Below are 18,793 nucleotides of genomic sequence, written 5' to 3'. Positions count from 1 at the left end.
GGCTTTCTCAGTAGCTTTGGATATGGATAGTCAATGTTAATCCACTGCTCAGTTGTCAGAGCCTGAAGAAACTTTAATTACAGAAAACATGAATATCACAGAAGATGTTTCTAAGCTTTTCAAACTATAGGTCTCATCTGGAAAATTTCAAAAAGGTTGTCCATGTGGTATATTCCATGTTACATAACCCATGCCCAACACCCTTGCTCATGTTCCAGACACTCTACAGAAAAAATGTTCAGGACATTTTTATCCCAAAGTATCTGGAGTCCTTATGGAAAATCTTCTCAGAATGTTCGTGTTTATGCCCAAATTCAACATGTGAACCTTTTCCTTTGCTTTCCTCTTCAAACCCCCATGTGGGAATAGGATCTTACGCTGTTTGAAGATTCCTTTAGTTGTTGGCCTGCCCCATGTCAGGTGGTAATCACCACTTTAAAACACTGAGATTAGCGCAGTAAAAAAGATTTATGAATATTAATTCATTTTATAGCAGGTCATAATGTGAGCTGGAGAACAAACAGAGTATGGTTTCATTCCAATGTTTTACTGCAAACAAGAATAGGATTGCGTGTTGTGGAAAATATTAGTTGGAGATGCTGGTTTGAAAACCAGTTTGTTCAGTCTTTGGCTGTAATTTGCCAGACACCCTGTATTTGTGGAGAGTCTGTTCTGGAGAGTAAGAATCATGGAAGTTTATAGCTGTCATGTTTTTCATAATCGGCAGCATTCTCCAAAGAATTTTTAAAAATATATTCTTATAATGCAAACCACAAAACACTAACGTGCCTAGAATTAAGAGAAAGGATGAGTCCTTCTCAAACTTTCTAGAGTTGTAGTTTAAAGGATTGAGCTGTCTTGCTTTTTGGTCACTTCTCCACAAGTCAGCACACCTCCACCTGAAATAGTACTTGCAGAAGTCTCTGGAATGACACATTCAGTGATCTCTCCTCATCATCCTTGCAGTACTTGACATCCTTGCCTCTTCTCTTCCCTATCTTGTTCCCCTCGGCATCAGCATGGAAAATCCTGAACAGTGGTGTAACCACAATTATGGGAACAGATTCTGGATTTGGCCAGGTTATCAGGGTTCGAATCCCAGCTCTACCCTTCACCAGCTACATGACTTTCGACAAGTTTATTAACCCATTGTCCTCATCCCTAAAATGGGATTAACAATAGTACTCAAGAAGAGTGAATGATTCAACATATCTAAAGTACTCAGAACAGTGCCTGATACATAGTAACTGCTCAATTAACAGTCTCACTGGTAAACTGATGACATTGCAGTGTCAAGAGTAAGCCTGACCCCTGCTGATAACTTTGTCTATGGTGTAATTTTGAGGGGAAATCTTTCATTTTGATACCAGAGCCATCAATTTATCTCTTTGGGGTTTATGTGTTGGAGTCTGGATTAAGAAGCTTCTCGTATCCCAAGGTCGTAAAGATTTTGTCTACATTTCCTTCATTAATTCTATACTTTTAACTTTCAGTTTAGTTCTTACTCCATATCGAGTTTATTTTATTTGGTATGAGGTAAGGATTTAATTTAAACTTTCTGTAGAGTGAGGCTATTTTTCCCATGCTATTTACCGAATAATCAGTCTTTTCTCCTACTATTTTGTGATGCCTTCTCTGTAACATGCCAGGTCCCAGAGGCACCAGGAGTCGATGGGGGTGCTCTAAGCTGCTCCCTTGGTCTACTGTCCTGCTCCTATTTTATGGCTGTACTGTCTTAATTACTACTGCTTTTTAATATGTCAATACCTGGCAAGAAGGATCTCCCTACTCTTCTATTTCAAAATACTCTTTGCCATTCATGAACTTTTATTCATCCACATATATTTTAGAAAACATTTTCCAAAAAAAATGTTCATGCTTGAATTTTTTCTTGGAACTGCATTTATTTTCAACGAATTCAGGGTATATCGATCGATACCATTTCAGTGTTTAATTGACCCAGACCTTAAGGCAGAATATTTATGCAGGTCATTATTCATGTCCTAGAATAAAATTTAAAAATTTTCCACAAATATCCTGTGCAATCTTTTTAAAATCAGCTAATAGATAATTCGTAGTTTTAGTTGCTATTGTAAATTTTCTTATCATACTTTCTAATAGGAACTTGCTTTAGTAGGTGCCCACTACCGGATTTTATAACTTAACCTTGTTTCTGGAAAACTTGCTGAACTCTCTTACAAATTCTAATGGTTTTCTCCTGATTCTCGTGGATTTCTATGTAATGAATATTTTGTCTTGTCCTTTCCAATTCAAAGGAAATTATTTATTTTTGTGATCTTATTGCTTTTCCAAATATTTGGAATAGCAGTTGTTACAGTGATAAGGTTTGTCTTGTTCCTGACCTCAAAAAAATGCTTATAAAATTCCTTTATGAAAATGATGTTTTCAATGAATTTTGGATGATAAACTTTATCAGATTATTTCTACTTTTCTAAGATTTTGTTTTCTTTCAGAAGTGGATATTGATCTTTATCATCTGCTTTTCTCTATTTCTATTGTGACCCTCCAGTCTTTTATTCTATTCTATTTTTTTAAGGGGAATTATATTGCTAGTTTTTCTTATGTTGGGCCATCCTTGAATCATTTTAATATACTTTTGGAAATAAATAGGTAATATTTTATTTAATATTTTTAAAACTAACTTCAGAACTCAAATTATAGTACTTTTTTTTGTCTTGAACTCTTTTCATCTGGTTTAGCTATTAAAATTATACTTGCTTCATGAAATGAGCTGCCCAGACTTGCCCCCAGTTTTCAACTTTCTATGACAATGTATATAAGTTAGGAATTGTGTATTCCTTCCCTCATTTGTAAAACCTTCTGCAGCTGTCATTTATATTGCCATCTTTCTTGTATCTTTGGATCTGCTCTGTTGTCTTTTCCCTCTCATCTTTTTTTTTTTTTTTTTTTTTTTTGCAGTATGCGGGCTTCTCACTGCCGTGGCCTCTCCCGCTGCGGAGCACAGGCTCCGGACGCACAGGCTCAGCGGCCATGGCTCACGGGCCCAGACGCTCCGCGGCACGTGGGATCCTCCCAGACCGGGACACGAACCCATGTCCCCTGCATCGGCAGGCGGACTCCCAACCACTGCGCCACCAAGGAAGCCCTCCCTCTCATCTTTAGATGATCATTTAGCTTATTTATTTTTCAAATTTTTTATTTTTAGAATGTATTCATAGCTATAAATTGCACTCTAGGAACTGCATTAGCAACATCAAGCAAATGTTGACATGTACTACTTTCATCGTCTTTAAGCTGTAGAATTTCCCCTTTTGTTTTCTAGTTTCCCCAAGTTCTATCTGATAGTAAATTTTTTTGTTTCATTTTTTCTTAGTTTATAAATAAATTGATTTTTATTTTTAGCTAACTCAGTTTTATTAATTTTAAATTTTATTACATTGAAGTTAGAGAACATTTTCTGTTTGAGACTTAGAAATATATTGATATTTTCTTTTTGTCTCTACTATATGGTTTCTTTTAATGACCAATCTATTCTAGAAAAAAAGTGTGTAGTCTATGTCTGTATGCAAATTTTAATATAAAGTTATATGCATAACTTCTTAATTATTTTATTAATGTCTTCTATATTCTAGTCTATTTTTATTGGATTAGGTACATCAGCTTCTGAGAGCAGTGATTTTAAATCTCCAATAGCTTTTTACCTCTCTCTTTCTCCCATTTCTGTCATCTGTTGCTTTATGTATTTTGCTCTTATTATTATCATTGCTTCTGGATATATATGTATAACTATATATAAATGCAACATCTCTTTCTGTTATTTATGATTTAAAAAATCTTACATATATTATTTCCATTACTCTAGGAGACAGATGCAAAAAGATATTGCTGTGATTTATGTCAAAGAGGGTTCTGCCTGTGTTTTCTGCTAAGAGTTTTATAGTAGCTGGTCTTACATTTAGGTTTTTAATCCATTTTGAGTTTATTTTTGTGTATGGTATTAAAGAATGTTCTAATTTCATTTTTTAACTGTTTTTTAGCTGTTCAGTTTTTTTAGCTGTTCAGTTTTCCCAGCACCATTTATTGAACAGACTGTATTTTCTCCATTGTATGTTCTTGCCTCCTTTGTCATAGATTAATTGACTGTCGGTGCATGGGTTTATTTCTGGGCTTTTTATCCTGTTCCATTGATCTACATTTCTGTTTCTGTGCCAGTACCATACTGTTTTGATTACTGTAGCTTTGTACAGTCTTAAGTCAGGGAGCCAAATTCCTCCAGCTCTGTTTTTCTTTCTCAAGATTGCTTTGGCTATTTGGGGTCTTTTTTGTTTCCATACAAATTAAAAATTTTTTTGTTCTATTTCTGTGAAAAATGCCATTGATAATTTGATGGGAATCACATTGAATCTGTAGATTGCCTTGGGTAGTATAGTAATTTTGACAATATTGATTCTTCCAATCCAAGAACATGGTATATCTTTCCATTTGTGTTATCTTCGGTTTCTTTCATCAGTGTCTTATAGTTTTCTGAGTACAGGTCTTTTGCCTCCTTAGGTAGATTTATTCCCAGGTATTTTATTCTTTTTGATGCAATGGTAAATGGGGTTGTTTCCTTCATTTCTCTTTCTGAACTTTCATTGTTAGTATATAGAAATGCAACAGATTTCTCTGTGTATTAATTTTGTATCCTGCAACTTTACTGAATTCATTGATGAGCTCTAGTAGTTTTCTGGTGGAATCTTTAGGATTTTCTATGCATAGTCTCATGTCATCTGCAAACAGTTGTTTTTTTTTTTAACATCTTTATTGGAGTATAATTGCTTTACAATCGTGTGTTAGTTTCTACTTTATAACAAAGTGAATCAGCTATACATATACATACATCCCCATATCTCCTCCCTCTTGCATCTCCCTCCCACTCTCCCTATCCCACCATTCTAGGTGGTCACAAAGCACCAAACTGATTTCCCTGTGCTATGCTGCTGCTTCCCACTAGCTAGCTATTTTACATTTGGTAGTATATAGAAGTCCATGTCACTCTCTCACTTCGTCCCAGCTTACCCTTCCCCCTCTACATGTCCTCAAGTCCATTCTCTATGTCTGCGACAGTGACAGTTTTACTTCTTATTTTCCAATTTGGATTCCTTTTATTTCTTTTTCGTCTCTGATTTCTGTGGCTAGGACTTCCAAAACTATGTTGAATAAAAGAGGTGAGAGTGGACACCCTTGTCTTTTCCTGATCTTAGAGAAAATGCTTTCAGCTTTTCACCACTGAGTATGATGTTCACTGTGGGTTTGTCATATATTTTTATGTTGAAGTAGGTTCCCTCTATGCCCACTATTGAGAGAGTTTTTATCATAATGGGACCTAATTAAATTTAAAAGCTTTCACTCAGCAAAAGAAACCATAAACAAAACAAAAAGACAACCTACAAAATGGGAAAGAATATTTGCAAATGATGCAATTGACAACGGATTAATCTCCAAAATATATAAACAGCTCATACAGCTCAATATCAAGAAAACAAGCAAAAAGTGGGCAGAAGATCTAAATAGACATTTCTCCAAAGAAGACATACAGATGGCCAAAAGGCACATGAAAAGATGTTCAACATCACTAATTATTAGATAAATGCAAATCAAAACTACAACGAGGTATCACCTCACACCAGTCAGAATGGCCAACATCAAAAAGTCTACAAATAATAAATGCTGGAGAGGGTGTGGAGAAAAAGGAACCCTCCTACACTGTTGGTGGGAATGTAAATTGGTAAAACCGCTATGTAGAACAGTATGGAGGTTCTTTAAAAAACTAAAAGTAGAGCTACCATATGATCCAGCAATACCACTCCTGGGCATATATCTGGAGAAAAACATAATTCGAAAGGATACGTGCACCCCAATGTTCATAGTAGCACGATTTACAATAGCCAAGACCTGGAAGCAACCTAAGTGTCCACTGGCAGATGAATGGATTAAGAAGATGTTTTATATATATATATATATATATATATATATATATATACACACACACACACACACACATATATATATTATTTATATAGTGGAATATTACTCACACATAAAAAAGAATGAAATAATGCCATTAGCAGCAACATGGATGGATCTAGAGATTATCATACTAAGTGAAGCCAGACCGAGAAAGACAAATATCATATGATATTGCTTATATGTGATATCTAAAAAAATGATACAAATGAACTTATCTACAAAACAGAAATAGACTCACAGACATAGAAAACAAACTTATGGTTACCAAAGGGGGAAGGGGGAAGGGTAAATTAGAAGTTGGGGATTAAAATATATACACTACTATGGGGGCTTCCCTGGTGGTGCAGTGGTTGAGAGTCCGCCTGCCGATGCAGGGGATGCGGGTTCGTGCCCCAGTCCGGGAAGATCCCACATGCCGCGGAGCGGCTGGGCCCGTGAGCTATGGTCGCTGAGCCTGCACATCCGGAGCCCGTGCTCCGCAACGGGAGAGGCCACAACAGTGAGAGGCCAGCGTACCGCAAAAAAAAAAAAAATAAAAATAAAAAAAAATAAAAATAAATAAAATATATACACTACTATATATAAAATAGATAACCAACAAGGACCTACTGTACAGCACAGGGAACTATACTATTACAATATCTTTTAATAATGTATAATGGAAGAGACTATAAAAAGATTATATATATAATATATATTACATGTGTGTGTATAACTGAATCACTTTGCTGTACAGCTGAAACTAACACAACATTTTAAATCAACTATATTTCAATAAAATTTTTTAAATTAAAGAAAATTAAAATTTGAATAAATCTTACATATATTAAATTTCCTTTTGACTCTTATTTGTGTGGTACATTTTTTTCTATCCTTTATTTTCCTCGATTCTCCACCCTGTTATCTGAAGTGTATCTTTTTTAAATATTGTAGAGCTTGGTCTTATTTTTGTTTTCATTTTAATTCAATCTGAAAGTTTCTGTCTTTTAATTAGTGTGTTTAATTTATTCTATTTTTACTTAGTATAATGTTGAATACATTAAGAAATTTTTGCTGTTTAACACTATAATTTTTTATTTAACATTCTTTATTTTTACTTTCAAATTTTTTCCCAGTTTTCATTAGACAGTTTTTTTTTAGTTATTCAATTTTATTTTGCTCCAAACTTTTTAAGCCTCATACTTAATTTTTTTAAAACAATGCTTGAAGTGATGTTTATATATTTTCCTTTTACAAGTGACTAGTCCCGTGTCATCTACTTTAGTCTCTCTCAATTCCCATTTTATATCAACTGAAGAATTTCATTAATTTTGAATTATACTATAGTTCCCTTTAGATTCATCTAAGTCCATAGGAGAAGATATCTTCTCTTTAATCTTATAGTTTATATAAATTTTATAGTTTAATCATGCATTACATCTGCTTAATCAAATCTGTCATGAGAGTAAAGTAAGAAAATTGGTATAAATTATTTAAAACAACTCCTGGATTCCAGTAAGTGTTCTCACAACTGCTTATTAGTATCAAGCAATTTGTACAATATTTAAAAGCATATCATGATCCAGATGTCCCAATGGATTAAACAAATGGTGGAATCTCCATATTGAGAAATCCTGAATGAATTCTTGGTACATGCTACAACTTGAATGAATCTCCAGAGAATTATGCTGAATGGAAATAGTTTCAAAGGGTTATATATTGTGTGATTTCATTTATATAAAATTCTTAAAATGAGAAATTTATAGAAATGGAGAACAGATTAACAGTTGCCGGAGATTAAGAAAGGCGTGGGGGATGGCAAAAGCATGGGTGTGACTAGAGAAGGCCAACAGGAGTGATTCTTGCAATGATGTAGATGTCCTACCTCTCAACTGTATCATTGTCAATACCCTGGTTGTGATCTGGCACTGCAGTTTTGTAGGATGTTACCACTGGAGGAGACTGGGCAAAGGGTAGATGGAATCTCTTTGTATTACTTCTTGCAACTATTGATGCATGTGAATCTACAATTATTTCAAAATAAAAATTTAAAAACAACAACCAATGCAACAACATCCATTTCTCATCAAATAGGATTTAACTAAAATTGTATTTGGCTTTGTTTTACTAAATAATTTACCTGAACAGAACAGGTTGGTTAAGACATCTGGTTTCACCCAGATCTGCTGTATCTCCCCCACTATGCTTTTCAGGAAAGAGTTACGCAGGCTCTTTCACCCTCCCCTGCCCAGCAAGCCTGGTTAGACCTCATGACTCAGTTCTCAGAGCCTTATTCCCTTAGTCATTTACACTGGAGGGCAGTCTGGAAGAGATCACTCATCCATAATGACTCAGTCTTACCCATTTAAATTAAGGGAATTAAGGAAACAGACCCAATCTAATTTCATCAATTTGAAAGGATGAAGAAGTCATACCATCCTCAGTAGAGATGAAATGCAAGAAACAGAGAAGAAATAGTAGTTTAACCAACTAAGGAAATGAAAGACAAGTAACATTAAGACAAAATGCAAAAACAGTAATGATCCATTAAAAATTGTGGTTTGGTGAAATATTGCTATCTAAGACCCACCATTAGAAATGAGAACTTTCAGGAACATTTATACAGAACAGCCATTTGTGACCAGAAAAAGTTGGCTGCAAAAACCGTGTTGAATCTTCCTTGTGGTCCTACTCTGCCTGCCTCCTGGACTTAGCCTTGTCATAGAGTCATGGACCTCATACCATTTTTTGATTGTTTCAGACTCATTTTGTTTTAAGTGTGAGGCTCATTTCATGCAGGGTTTTTATTGAAATCTTGCTACTAGGCAATAGGCCACTTATGGGTCACTGGAATCCCTGAGTTTCCTGCCTTTTCATATATGATCACATAGCACCTCTGGCACAAAAACAATTGGCTGTGAAATCTGGTGGGCAGATTTTCTCAATCACAGCATGACATTTGGGGTACATGCAAGTAAAAGTTAGCTCTGAAGGCCTAGGAAGATCAATACAAAAGTCTTGATATATTCATATGTTACTATTTATAATCAGTGTTTTATTTATAAAAATTAAATAGGTTTCCCAAAGCACTTACCTTTGACCCCACTCCATTAATAAAGGCTTAATTAGTTAAATTTGTCTAAAGTTTTATATTTACTTACAAAAATGAATTTTTATATATAACATACTAATATATATAATATATATTAGTGTACACCATACTAATATATAACATATAGATAATGATTCAATACACACAAATTATTTATTGACCCAATATCTATATAATCCTATAAAGCCAAACTGAAATATAACTTATAATAATGCTGTACCTTGACCTTGTTATCATCATAATTTGTCTTTATTGTTAGAAAACCATATATATCACAGGGCATATGTAAGAAAGTGAGAAGGAGGAGAAACTGATTTACATACTCTCCAACGAATCACATTCACATCCTTTCTTGGAGCCCCTTGACCTCTGCAAACCCATATGTCATCTGTCCTCTGTCCTCCATGCATGTGGTCACTCACTGGCTATGGGCGGGATCTACACTCAGGGTTTGTTTGGGTTTTTTTTACACCTTTATTGGAGTATAATTGCTTTACAATCGTGTGTTAGTTTCTGCTGTATAACAAAGTGAATCAGCTGTACATATACATATATCCCCATATCTCCTCCCTCTTGCGTCTCCCTCCCACCCTCCCTATCCCACCGTTCTAGGTGGTCACAAAGCACCGAGCTGATCTCCCTGTGCTATGTGGCTGCTTCCCACTAGCTATCTATTTTACATTTGGTAGTGTATATATATCAATGCTACTCTCTCACGTTGTCCCAGCTTATCAGGGTTTGTTTTGATTAATGAAGAGTTGACTCAGATTCCATGCGTGACCTGGCTGAGGCTGAGCCCTCGGGTCTCTGAAATTGTTGGGATGGAGTGGGGGTGTTGGTGGGTGTGGAGAGAAGCGGCCATCAGCTCCAAAAAGGTTTCTGTCTGTATTGTGGGAACTGTCGATTCACATTTGGCAGACTGTTTTCTGGAGGGTATGGATTAATTGGCGATGGGATCATTTCTGAATGCTGTTGATTCTTTGAAGTTTGCTGAGTTGTTTTGGGAAATAAGGAATGAACTGGAGGCCAGGTAGCTGAGGAGAGACCTTTCTCCTCACTGCCACCAGAACCCAGCACCACTGGGTCACCGCAGGGAGCGATGACAAGGGGACATCAGGGACAGCATCTCCGGCTTGGACTCTGGTGACTTAATAATAAGGAGCGCACTCTGCAGTGACAATAAAGACAGGAAAACATGGTGGATGCTATCTGACAGAGGATCCATCCTGGAGATGGTCTCAGACCATTTTGTGAACACATGGGAGACAGTACTTCAGGATGAAGTACTTGGGAGGTATTTCAGGGTGTTTTGGAGGGGCAGAACTGGTACCCGGGGGTGCACCACCTGGAGTCAGGATCACGGTCATTTGGGAGTTAAACACAAATATGACCCCATTTTATCATCACTGGCTGATGAGGTTTGATAATTTGGTATATGACTACATATGTTTATTATTTTTTTAGTAGCTACAGTAGTTCCAGAACTTTGCAAGCAATAACTATAATCCTTACAAAAACTTTGTAGGACAGATATTGTCCCCATTTTACATATAGGACTATGGAGGCTCAGAGTGTTTAAGCAGTTTGCATGAGGTCACTCAGCTACTTACATGGCAGGTCTGTCCGTTTTCAAAGGCTGGGCTTCATTGCCTCACTAGCTCTATATCAGATTTCCATTTCTGGGCTCGATTCCAAGGAGCATGGGAATCCTGCAAATCAATGGGCATGTCACACTTTGAATCTCACTTAGATTCACTTGAGGGATGGCTCTTGACTCAGGCTGGCCAGTTATCACACTTCATCCTGCAGGGCTAAGGAGAGGAGCACTTGTATGAAGTGGGGGACGAGGAGTTTCCTAAGGGTGGTGATGCTCTGGGCAGACAAATCCATACCTGTCCACTGGATCTTCCTACCTGAGGAGAAGTGACATGTAATTTGGGGCTGTGGGGGTCATATGGGTGAGGAAGATTGCACTGTGCCCATGCAGAAGGTTCTGAAGGCTTGCCTTGCAAATGATTCATTGCAATTATCTCCAGAACGCGAACCCCTGAGATGGAGGTCATCGTCTCCTTGACAGGAACAGATAACAACCTCCTTTCTCTCCAGACCTGACACCTGAGACCAATCTCAAACTGACCACCCCTTCTTTCCCCTGATCTGGAAAACAGTCCTCATTGATGGATAACGGGATTCCCAATTCCAAGGATTCTAGTCTGCCTCGTCAGTTTAACCCAGACCGATTTCTTTGTTAAAAAAAAAAAGCTGCTCAGAAAATTGATTTCTTCTAACAATTGTATAGCAAGCATTTTCCGTTCCCTTCAAAGAATAATGAAATAATAGAAGTCAGAGAATGGGGATCTACATAATTTTTGCTCCCTCTGTTGTAGGCACTAAGAGATAAGAGACTGGGCTGGGATGACATACAGTGTGTATTGCCTACATAGAAGTGGCAAATTTCATTTAGCTTCAAATAAACGGCTACCATTTATAATTAAACTTTCAAAGGGTTGTCCGCTGATTGAAAAACATTATCCCCTGCTCTTGTTTCCAGCTGTATTTGGAGCTGATTGGCTAATTTAGGGGCAATATGCCTTTGATATTTGAGTCTGTCGTTCACTTTAATTTGAAACAGACATGCTGAGAAGAGGAAGTTAGGCTGGTGATGTGCTAATTCTTGTTTGTGATTTACCCCGGAGGATCTATGAGGAATCTGCAACTTGTACATTAAGAAACGAAACTGGAGACAGTCACATCTGGTTTGTTGGATGCCCCCCTCTCGTTTGAAAAAAATAAAGCAGTAACCAAAAATGCTTAAGCTAGATAGTTTGATTAAATGGATAATTTATCATGGATAAAAGGCTGGAGACTAAAGTGCCCCAGAGAGAGAAGCTGAGGACATTGCAAGAAGGGTTTTAAGCGTCAGTAAGTGAATGGAAATTTAAAATTACATATTATGGAGTTTCTCAGAAACAGTATGTACCAAGGTAAAGCTTTTAAAACGCATTCGTATTTTGCAGTTGAAGGGCCAGGTGGCTCTGAGCCACTGTGGGGCACACTGCTTGGTACAGTTTTGGTTTCTCATGGGGTCCCAGGTCCTGAGGGAGAAGTGGGGATGTGTCAGAGGTAGGAAGTAATCAGCTTCATAAGGGCCATGTTGTGATCTTTGTGGGCCCCCCTTCTCTGTTAAAAAAATATTAAAAAGTATGTTTTTGACTATGTTGGTATAAAGACAACATATTAAATGTATTATATACTAAAACATTTAAATAAACTCAGTAATCAAAACACATAATAATTTATGTAGTATTTGTTAAAGAATCAAGATTAATGCAAAAACATCCACGATGAACAAAATACAAGCATTTTAAATAAAGACAGGATCAGCTGTACCTTAAAGCTTTCTGAAGCCCCCAGCTGCATCCTCGGGATTCCAGGGAACATAGAGAAGGCACAGGAGGGAGGCTGGTGGTGCAGAGGGAAAGGTCTGGAGTCGAATCCTTGAGTCCGGGTCCTGCCTCTTTCTTCCCCATTCAGAAGTGTTCGGTATGATCTGACCTTTTTCTACCTCATTAACAAGTGATATTTCTGAACAGTGATGGAGGAAAATATTCTTACCACTGGCAGAGCATAAAAGTTACTGGTAGGTGGTATACAGATGAATTTTAAAATTTTATTTTATCACTTTTTCATTTATTTTAATGTGTGTTTAGTTTCATGTATATTAGAAAATCTGAAACTAGCACATTAAAACAATGGTTTCACAGATACGATGGTTGAGGACAAGAGTAAGTAAAAAGAGGAAACAAAGAGCAAGTTAAAATAGTTAACAAATCAATATCTCTTAGCAAAATTGCTGTCAGAAACTCTGAGTGTTCTTCTAATGACTTCCCAGTAAGAACTGCCTGGATGGGACAGTGACTGAGGCAGGCGGGGGAGTCACTCTGCTGGCTTCCGAGCCCAGCTCCCCTCTCTAACTGCGTGGCCTCGAGCATGTATACATAACCTGGGAGGGCTTCAGTGCCCTCACATGTAAAAGGAGATCCCAAATGCTTGCACCTACTCCACGGAGCTGTAAAGACGAAATAAGATAACTCCTCCAAGGCATGTGGCCCAGGCCTGGCGCAAAGGAGGAGCACAACCCCTGTGAGTTCTGTTATTATTATTGTACCAACGTGTGCATTGACTTTGCTTTTATAGGGAGAAATAGAAATAAAGCTATTTTTAACCCCTTTCTCCAGCACTAAAAAATGAAATGCATAAATGGTAAGCCAAGGTAGTGGGGTAGATTAGAAAGAACATGGGCTTTGGAATCAGCAATGGTTTGGTCTTGACTCTGCCATTTGCTAGTGTGTCCTTAGATGAGACAGATAATCTAGCTTCTGTGACCTATCTAGAAATTAAGGGAAGTACCAGTGCCTAAAAGAGAGCTGTGGGTATTGCTGGCAGAAAACAAGTTCGTTTCGTCTGGTCGGGTATGGCAAATTCATATTTCCCTCCCTTCTCTGCCCTCCCCTCCCCCACCTCTCCCCTCCTCACTGCCCCTCCTGCCTCCCCTCCCCCACCTCTCCCCTCCTCACTGCCCCTCCTGCCTCCCCTCCCCCACCTCTCCTCTCCCATCATCTTTCCTTTCCTTGCTTTTGGTTTTGTCTTTCCATAACATTCTACACAGTTTCTTATTCCAGCCACCTCAATGTCTTGCCTGTTCTTTTTTTTTTCACTTGCCTTTGAGATGTTCCTTTGAATTTAATTAAACTCAAGAGCCTGGAAAATGTATTCAGTTCTGTCCAAAAAAAAAAAAAAAGAAATAGACAAGTATAATTTCCAGGTCATTTTTTTTTCTTTTTCACCTCCTACACTCTTTTTAGGCTCTCAGTGACTATAACCTCTTATTTCATACACTTTTTCTCACCAAAGTCACCCAACTTGGCCTCTAGTCAATTCGACGTTTTTTTGTGTTTTTTTGATGCTAGGGATAAAGACGCTGAGCAGAATGAAAAGCACCCAGTGGCAATCAGAATGAACGGCTCCACGTTTTCAGCCCTTCTGAAAATGATTTTTCATTTAAGAGATGCTTTTTGACTCTAGTCCAGATCAAAACAAAGCAAGGTCAAAATTTCCTGAGCATCACAATGTAGTGAAGCCTGGGAATTATCAGGAAAATCTCTCATGATGAGATTTCCAGTTCATATTTCCAGGTGTGGAAAGTATTTTCCCAGAAGTTTAATGACAGAGCCAACAGAGTAGGTACCTGCCTGATTCAAACAGGTAAATAGATTTGTGGTCTCGCATCACACGTGGGTTTTATTGATTCTACTGTTGTTAGTGACATGGGATTAAGAAGATGTGGAAATGAACTCACCAGGCGCAGGTCCTAGAGAGAAAATCCATGACTCACATGGATGAGTCTTAGCGAGTGTGCTTGGCTGCAGGATCGTGTATCTCCTGGGAGTCTCAGAGCTTGGAAAAGAAGCCTTTCCTGGAGAACGGGGCAAAACATTTAAGAAAAGTCCAGCCTTCATTAAGGAGCATAGGAGAAGATGGTGAAGAATAGTGAGAAACCAAATGGATAGCAAAGGAAAGAAGTTAACATTTTCTGAGCTTCCACTGTGTGCCAGGCACATCACAAACAGCATCTCATTTCATTATCTCAAGAGGTCCCGCAGGAAGAGAGAATACCACCACCAATTTCACAAATGAGGAAACTGAGATTGGGAGTCTAAACAACTTGTTCAAGTTATACTCACAGTTGGTAGGTGGTGATGGCTAGATTTGAGATCAGGGTCTGAAGCTTAATATATGTGTCTTTCCACCATCTGGTGCTATACTGAAGAAAAAAAAATTTAATAACTGGAGTTTTTTAAGGCCAAGAAATAAAAACAAGAGAAATTAGAACTTATAATTCTACAAAATATTTTGACTGTAGTCTGGGTGGAAGATGCTCTAGACTACGGCAGACTTTGGTTCAGTTCTGGTTGGGCTGCTTAGGAGTTCTGTGACCTTGGGTAAGACAGTTGACCCTCATGAAGCTCAGTCTCTTCATACATGAAAGGAGGGGCTGGTGCCACTTGGGGGGTGGCGGGTGGGGCAGGGGGTAGACAGTTAGGGGAGGGGCACACCCATGGTGAGGAGCCTGCTATCAGCAGTCTGCTCTGGGCATGTTGTCCCTCCACCTTTCTGGGCTCAGCATTGCAACTGCCACAGCAAAGCCTTCAAGGGGACTTATCATCATAAAGATGACATTCATCACTTCTTAAATGAAAAGAAACCAGGGAGAATCATTAACTATTGCAATATCACATCTGTTGTGTCTAATTTAGAACTCACCAGAGACTAAAACCACTGTTTACTAAAATACTGTCTGGGTGCCACGTACTTTCAATGAGATTCCCTATGCACAAGAAAAACACAAGCATGTTTTCTATTTGAATGCCAAACTGGAGAGGTTACCTTGTTAAAAATCCCAGTTCCCTTGTTTATGTAAATGCCAGGTGTTTATAAATATAATAGTTCATAAATATTCTTTCTATTGAGATCATCTCCTGCTCACCCCATGCCTTTAACATGGTACAAGGAAACGTGTCAGAACTTGCAAAAGCACTTTGAATGGAGAATAAAGTATGGGTATTTTTTTTAACGAACCTAAAAACTCCTGGGAACAATGGAGACAAGCCAAAAAAATGGACTTGTCTTTTTAGGAGCTTCCAGTGAGAAGGAAAATCCTCCACAGGGGCTCTGAAATGGGAGAAAAATGGTTGAAAATGGAACCAAAGATTAATTGCTTCTCCAGGAGCCAAGCCAGGCCTGGAGGATAAATGGGAGACAGTCTTTGAATCCGAGCATCTATACCAAAGGCCTCCCAAGATGTGTGAACTAGTCTGATCCTCTCCCCTCCCGGAATGTGTTTTCGCTTCCTGTGTCTCCTGTCCTCCTCACCCCCACTCTAATACACCTGTGGAGTGGGGTAGGGGGTTCCCTCTCATGAAGAGCCAAGTTTTGGCCCCAAGAAGGAAACTGCGTAAGAAGAAGGTCACTCTGGGCTTGTCTCATTAATAACCTGCAAATTAAGCCTGATCCTGTCTTCCAGAATGGAGAAAAATTGGGGGGGAGACTTTGAACACCAACCTAGTTGAGTGGTTCTCAAAGTGTGGTTGCTGGACCAGCAGCACTGACATCATCTGGGAGTTTGTTAGAAATAGAAAACAGGTGGGCCTCAGACTTACTGAATCAGATGCTCTTGGGTGGGGCTCCACATCAGTGTTGCAACGAGCCCTCCAGATCGTGCTGATGATGCTGATGTCACTGAAGTTGGAGAACCACTGGCCTGGGTCATTGGCTAATGGTAACCACAAGGGCCATTCCTGATGATCCTATGCACCCGTTTATGGATTGCTTACTAGCCTTTACGCATTTCATTGAGTTCTTTCTACAACTTTTGTGGTTGGCACTAACATTTTTCCCATTTTACAAATGAGGAAACTGACATCACAGAGGTTAAAGAGATGACTCAAGATCACTCAGCTAGTAAGTGGGAGGGTCAAGGTTTAAATCTACATCTATCTCATAACACTCTTTGCATGCATTATGATCCTCTCAACACCGGAATTCCTGTCGCATCAGAAATATCCGCTTTGTAAAAGGGAAGTGCAAGAATAAAGTAAAGCCTAACACAGAACATCAGATTATAGACTTGGAAGAAACTTTAGAACTCACCCTTGAACTCATGGATAAGTTCTTTACAGCAGTGTCCTCCAAAGTGTGTCCCATCGACCACTGGTTTCACAGAATATTAATAGGCAGTTTTATTATAGAGTTCTGGGGCAGATAAGTTTGGAAAATGGTGGCTTAAATCTTGCCAAATTAGTTTCTTAGCAGCAGGACTTAGTACTGCTACAGAATCCAGTCAGGTACAAGGCGAGTCTCCAAGGAGAGTGTGTACGGCATGTCTCGTTCAATTAGTTACTGAGTTATTTTCTCACGGGGCATTTCTTGGATCTAAAAGGCCGCAGAATGAGACTCCAGAAGCCCCGTTCTGTAGCATGCTTTGGAAAGCAGCATCCAGGTGACTGCTTCCTTGGAGGTTCTCTATGCTGAGTGAAAACCTCCTCCTCAATAGCCGTCTGACATTGCTACTTATTCTTTCTTTGGCCGGACTGACGGACACCAGTCCCTCTTCCACATCCTCGCTATTTGGAGATAGGAAGACAAATACTACATTCCCTACAAAGACTTGTTTCTCCAGGGTTCAATTCCCAGGGCTTCCAGACATTCCTCCGTGGCTCTATTGTCATTCCCTTTAGGCTGGACTGTTGCAGCAGCCTTAGAGCTGGCCTTTCCCCTTCTAATCTTGTGCCTCCTCTAATCGCACAGCAGCCAAAGCAAAGATACAGAATGGTCCTATCTTGTCTCTGCTTAAAACCCTCCAATAGCTCTTCATTGAACTTGGGATTGAAATCCAGCTCTCTAAAATGGCCTAAATGCCCTGAGGCATCTTCCTCCTTCTTACCTCCAGGCCTTTGCCCTTGCTGTTACCTCTGCCTGCATTGCTCTTCATCACTGGTTGAGAGGCTGCCACCCACTGACCTCTTCTTAGGTCTCAGTTTAAATGTCATGTTCTTACAGGTCTTCCTAGAGACCCAGTCTAAACTAAGGATCCTGTTATAACCTACATCATCACTGTGTACTTTCGCCTCATGGCACAGCCCATGTTTCCTAATTCTATGTTTGTGTGATCATTGATTTAATGTCTGTATACCCTGCTCAAAGGTAAAATCATTTGCATATCCAACAAAGACCACTGTGCCTTGCATATGGTAGGGTCTCAAAATTTTTGGATAGATGTACAGCTGTTGATCTCCAGACCTTTCATATCCTTCACTTCCATCTTCTCAGATCCTGGTGTGTTCTGCCCGGGTGGGTTAAATGGAACTGTCACCTTCCATGCCCTGGATATCATACTTCAACTAACGTAAAGCCAAAGACCAAATTAGTTTTTCCAGTGGCCACCTCCAAACTTGGGCTCGCATCAGACTTACATTAAGTCTTCAGACACACCCCGTTCTTTCCATATGTGTTCTCCTGTGGTATGATGTTCCCAGGCTAAACATACGCTGCAAATCCCCAGGCCTCAGCACATGTCCTCCATCTCAACATCTGTCATCCACTTCTCTTTTTTTCAAGCATGAAGTCATGGCTCACACCTAATGGAGTCACTGATAACTTGCACAGAAGTATGTTGAGGAGTGAGCACTGGGCCCTGTGACCCAGGTCCTCAGAGGCCTCCCACTAGATTAGCACCATTCTTCAGTGATAGCTCCTCTTTCAGTTGAGGGCTAATGGTGGCGTTCCAGGTGTTATGTCATCTGATGAAAGGAGAGCTATTTGGACAGACCCTCTACATAGACTGACACTGACGGGGCCCAGTTTGAACAGAGAAACAATGTCCCTCCATTCTCACTGGCACTTTCATTCCACCCATTTTAGGTCCTGGATCTCCTTTTCTGTCACCTATCTTGGGGCATGTATCCTGACCTCCTTGTTCTGGACCTTTCTGAACTAAGTAGATTTTCTCCTTCCACATAGTCATTTTTTAATTTACAATGCTCTCTGTGTTGTCTTTAGTATTTACCATAGGAATTGGATTAAACTGAAGAGGAGGAATGTAGTGAAATAGTTAATGATTCATGACTAAAATTGTGATCTTTAGATCCATAC

At 39.0% G+C, this 18,793-nt stretch overlaps 1 long non-coding RNA gene across 1 annotated transcript in view; it reads right to left on the bottom strand.

The window, feature by feature from the left end:
* Positions 1 to 12,660, bottom strand: part of LOC137233115 (uncharacterized) — a 28,086-nt gene extending 15,426 nt beyond the window's left edge. Inside the window, exons 1-2 of the long non-coding RNA XR_010947301.1 lie at positions 12,473 to 12,660; positions 10,693 to 10,791 (exon numbers count right to left, since the gene is read on the bottom strand). This is a non-coding gene — a long non-coding RNA (uncharacterized lncRNA). The remainder of the gene's footprint in view (positions 1 to 10,692; positions 10,792 to 12,472) is intronic.
* Positions 12,661 to 18,793: the final 6,133 nt, after the last annotated feature.

The sequence above is a fragment of the Pseudorca crassidens genome, chromosome 10, assembly GCF_039906515.1.
Source record: "Pseudorca crassidens isolate mPseCra1 chromosome 10, mPseCra1.hap1, whole genome shotgun sequence".
In the NCBI taxonomy this organism is placed as follows: Eukaryota; Metazoa; Chordata; class Mammalia; order Artiodactyla; family Delphinidae; genus Pseudorca; species Pseudorca crassidens.
The sequence above is the reverse complement of the archived record's forward strand: the minus strand, read 5'-3'. Positions and strand labels throughout refer to the sequence as shown.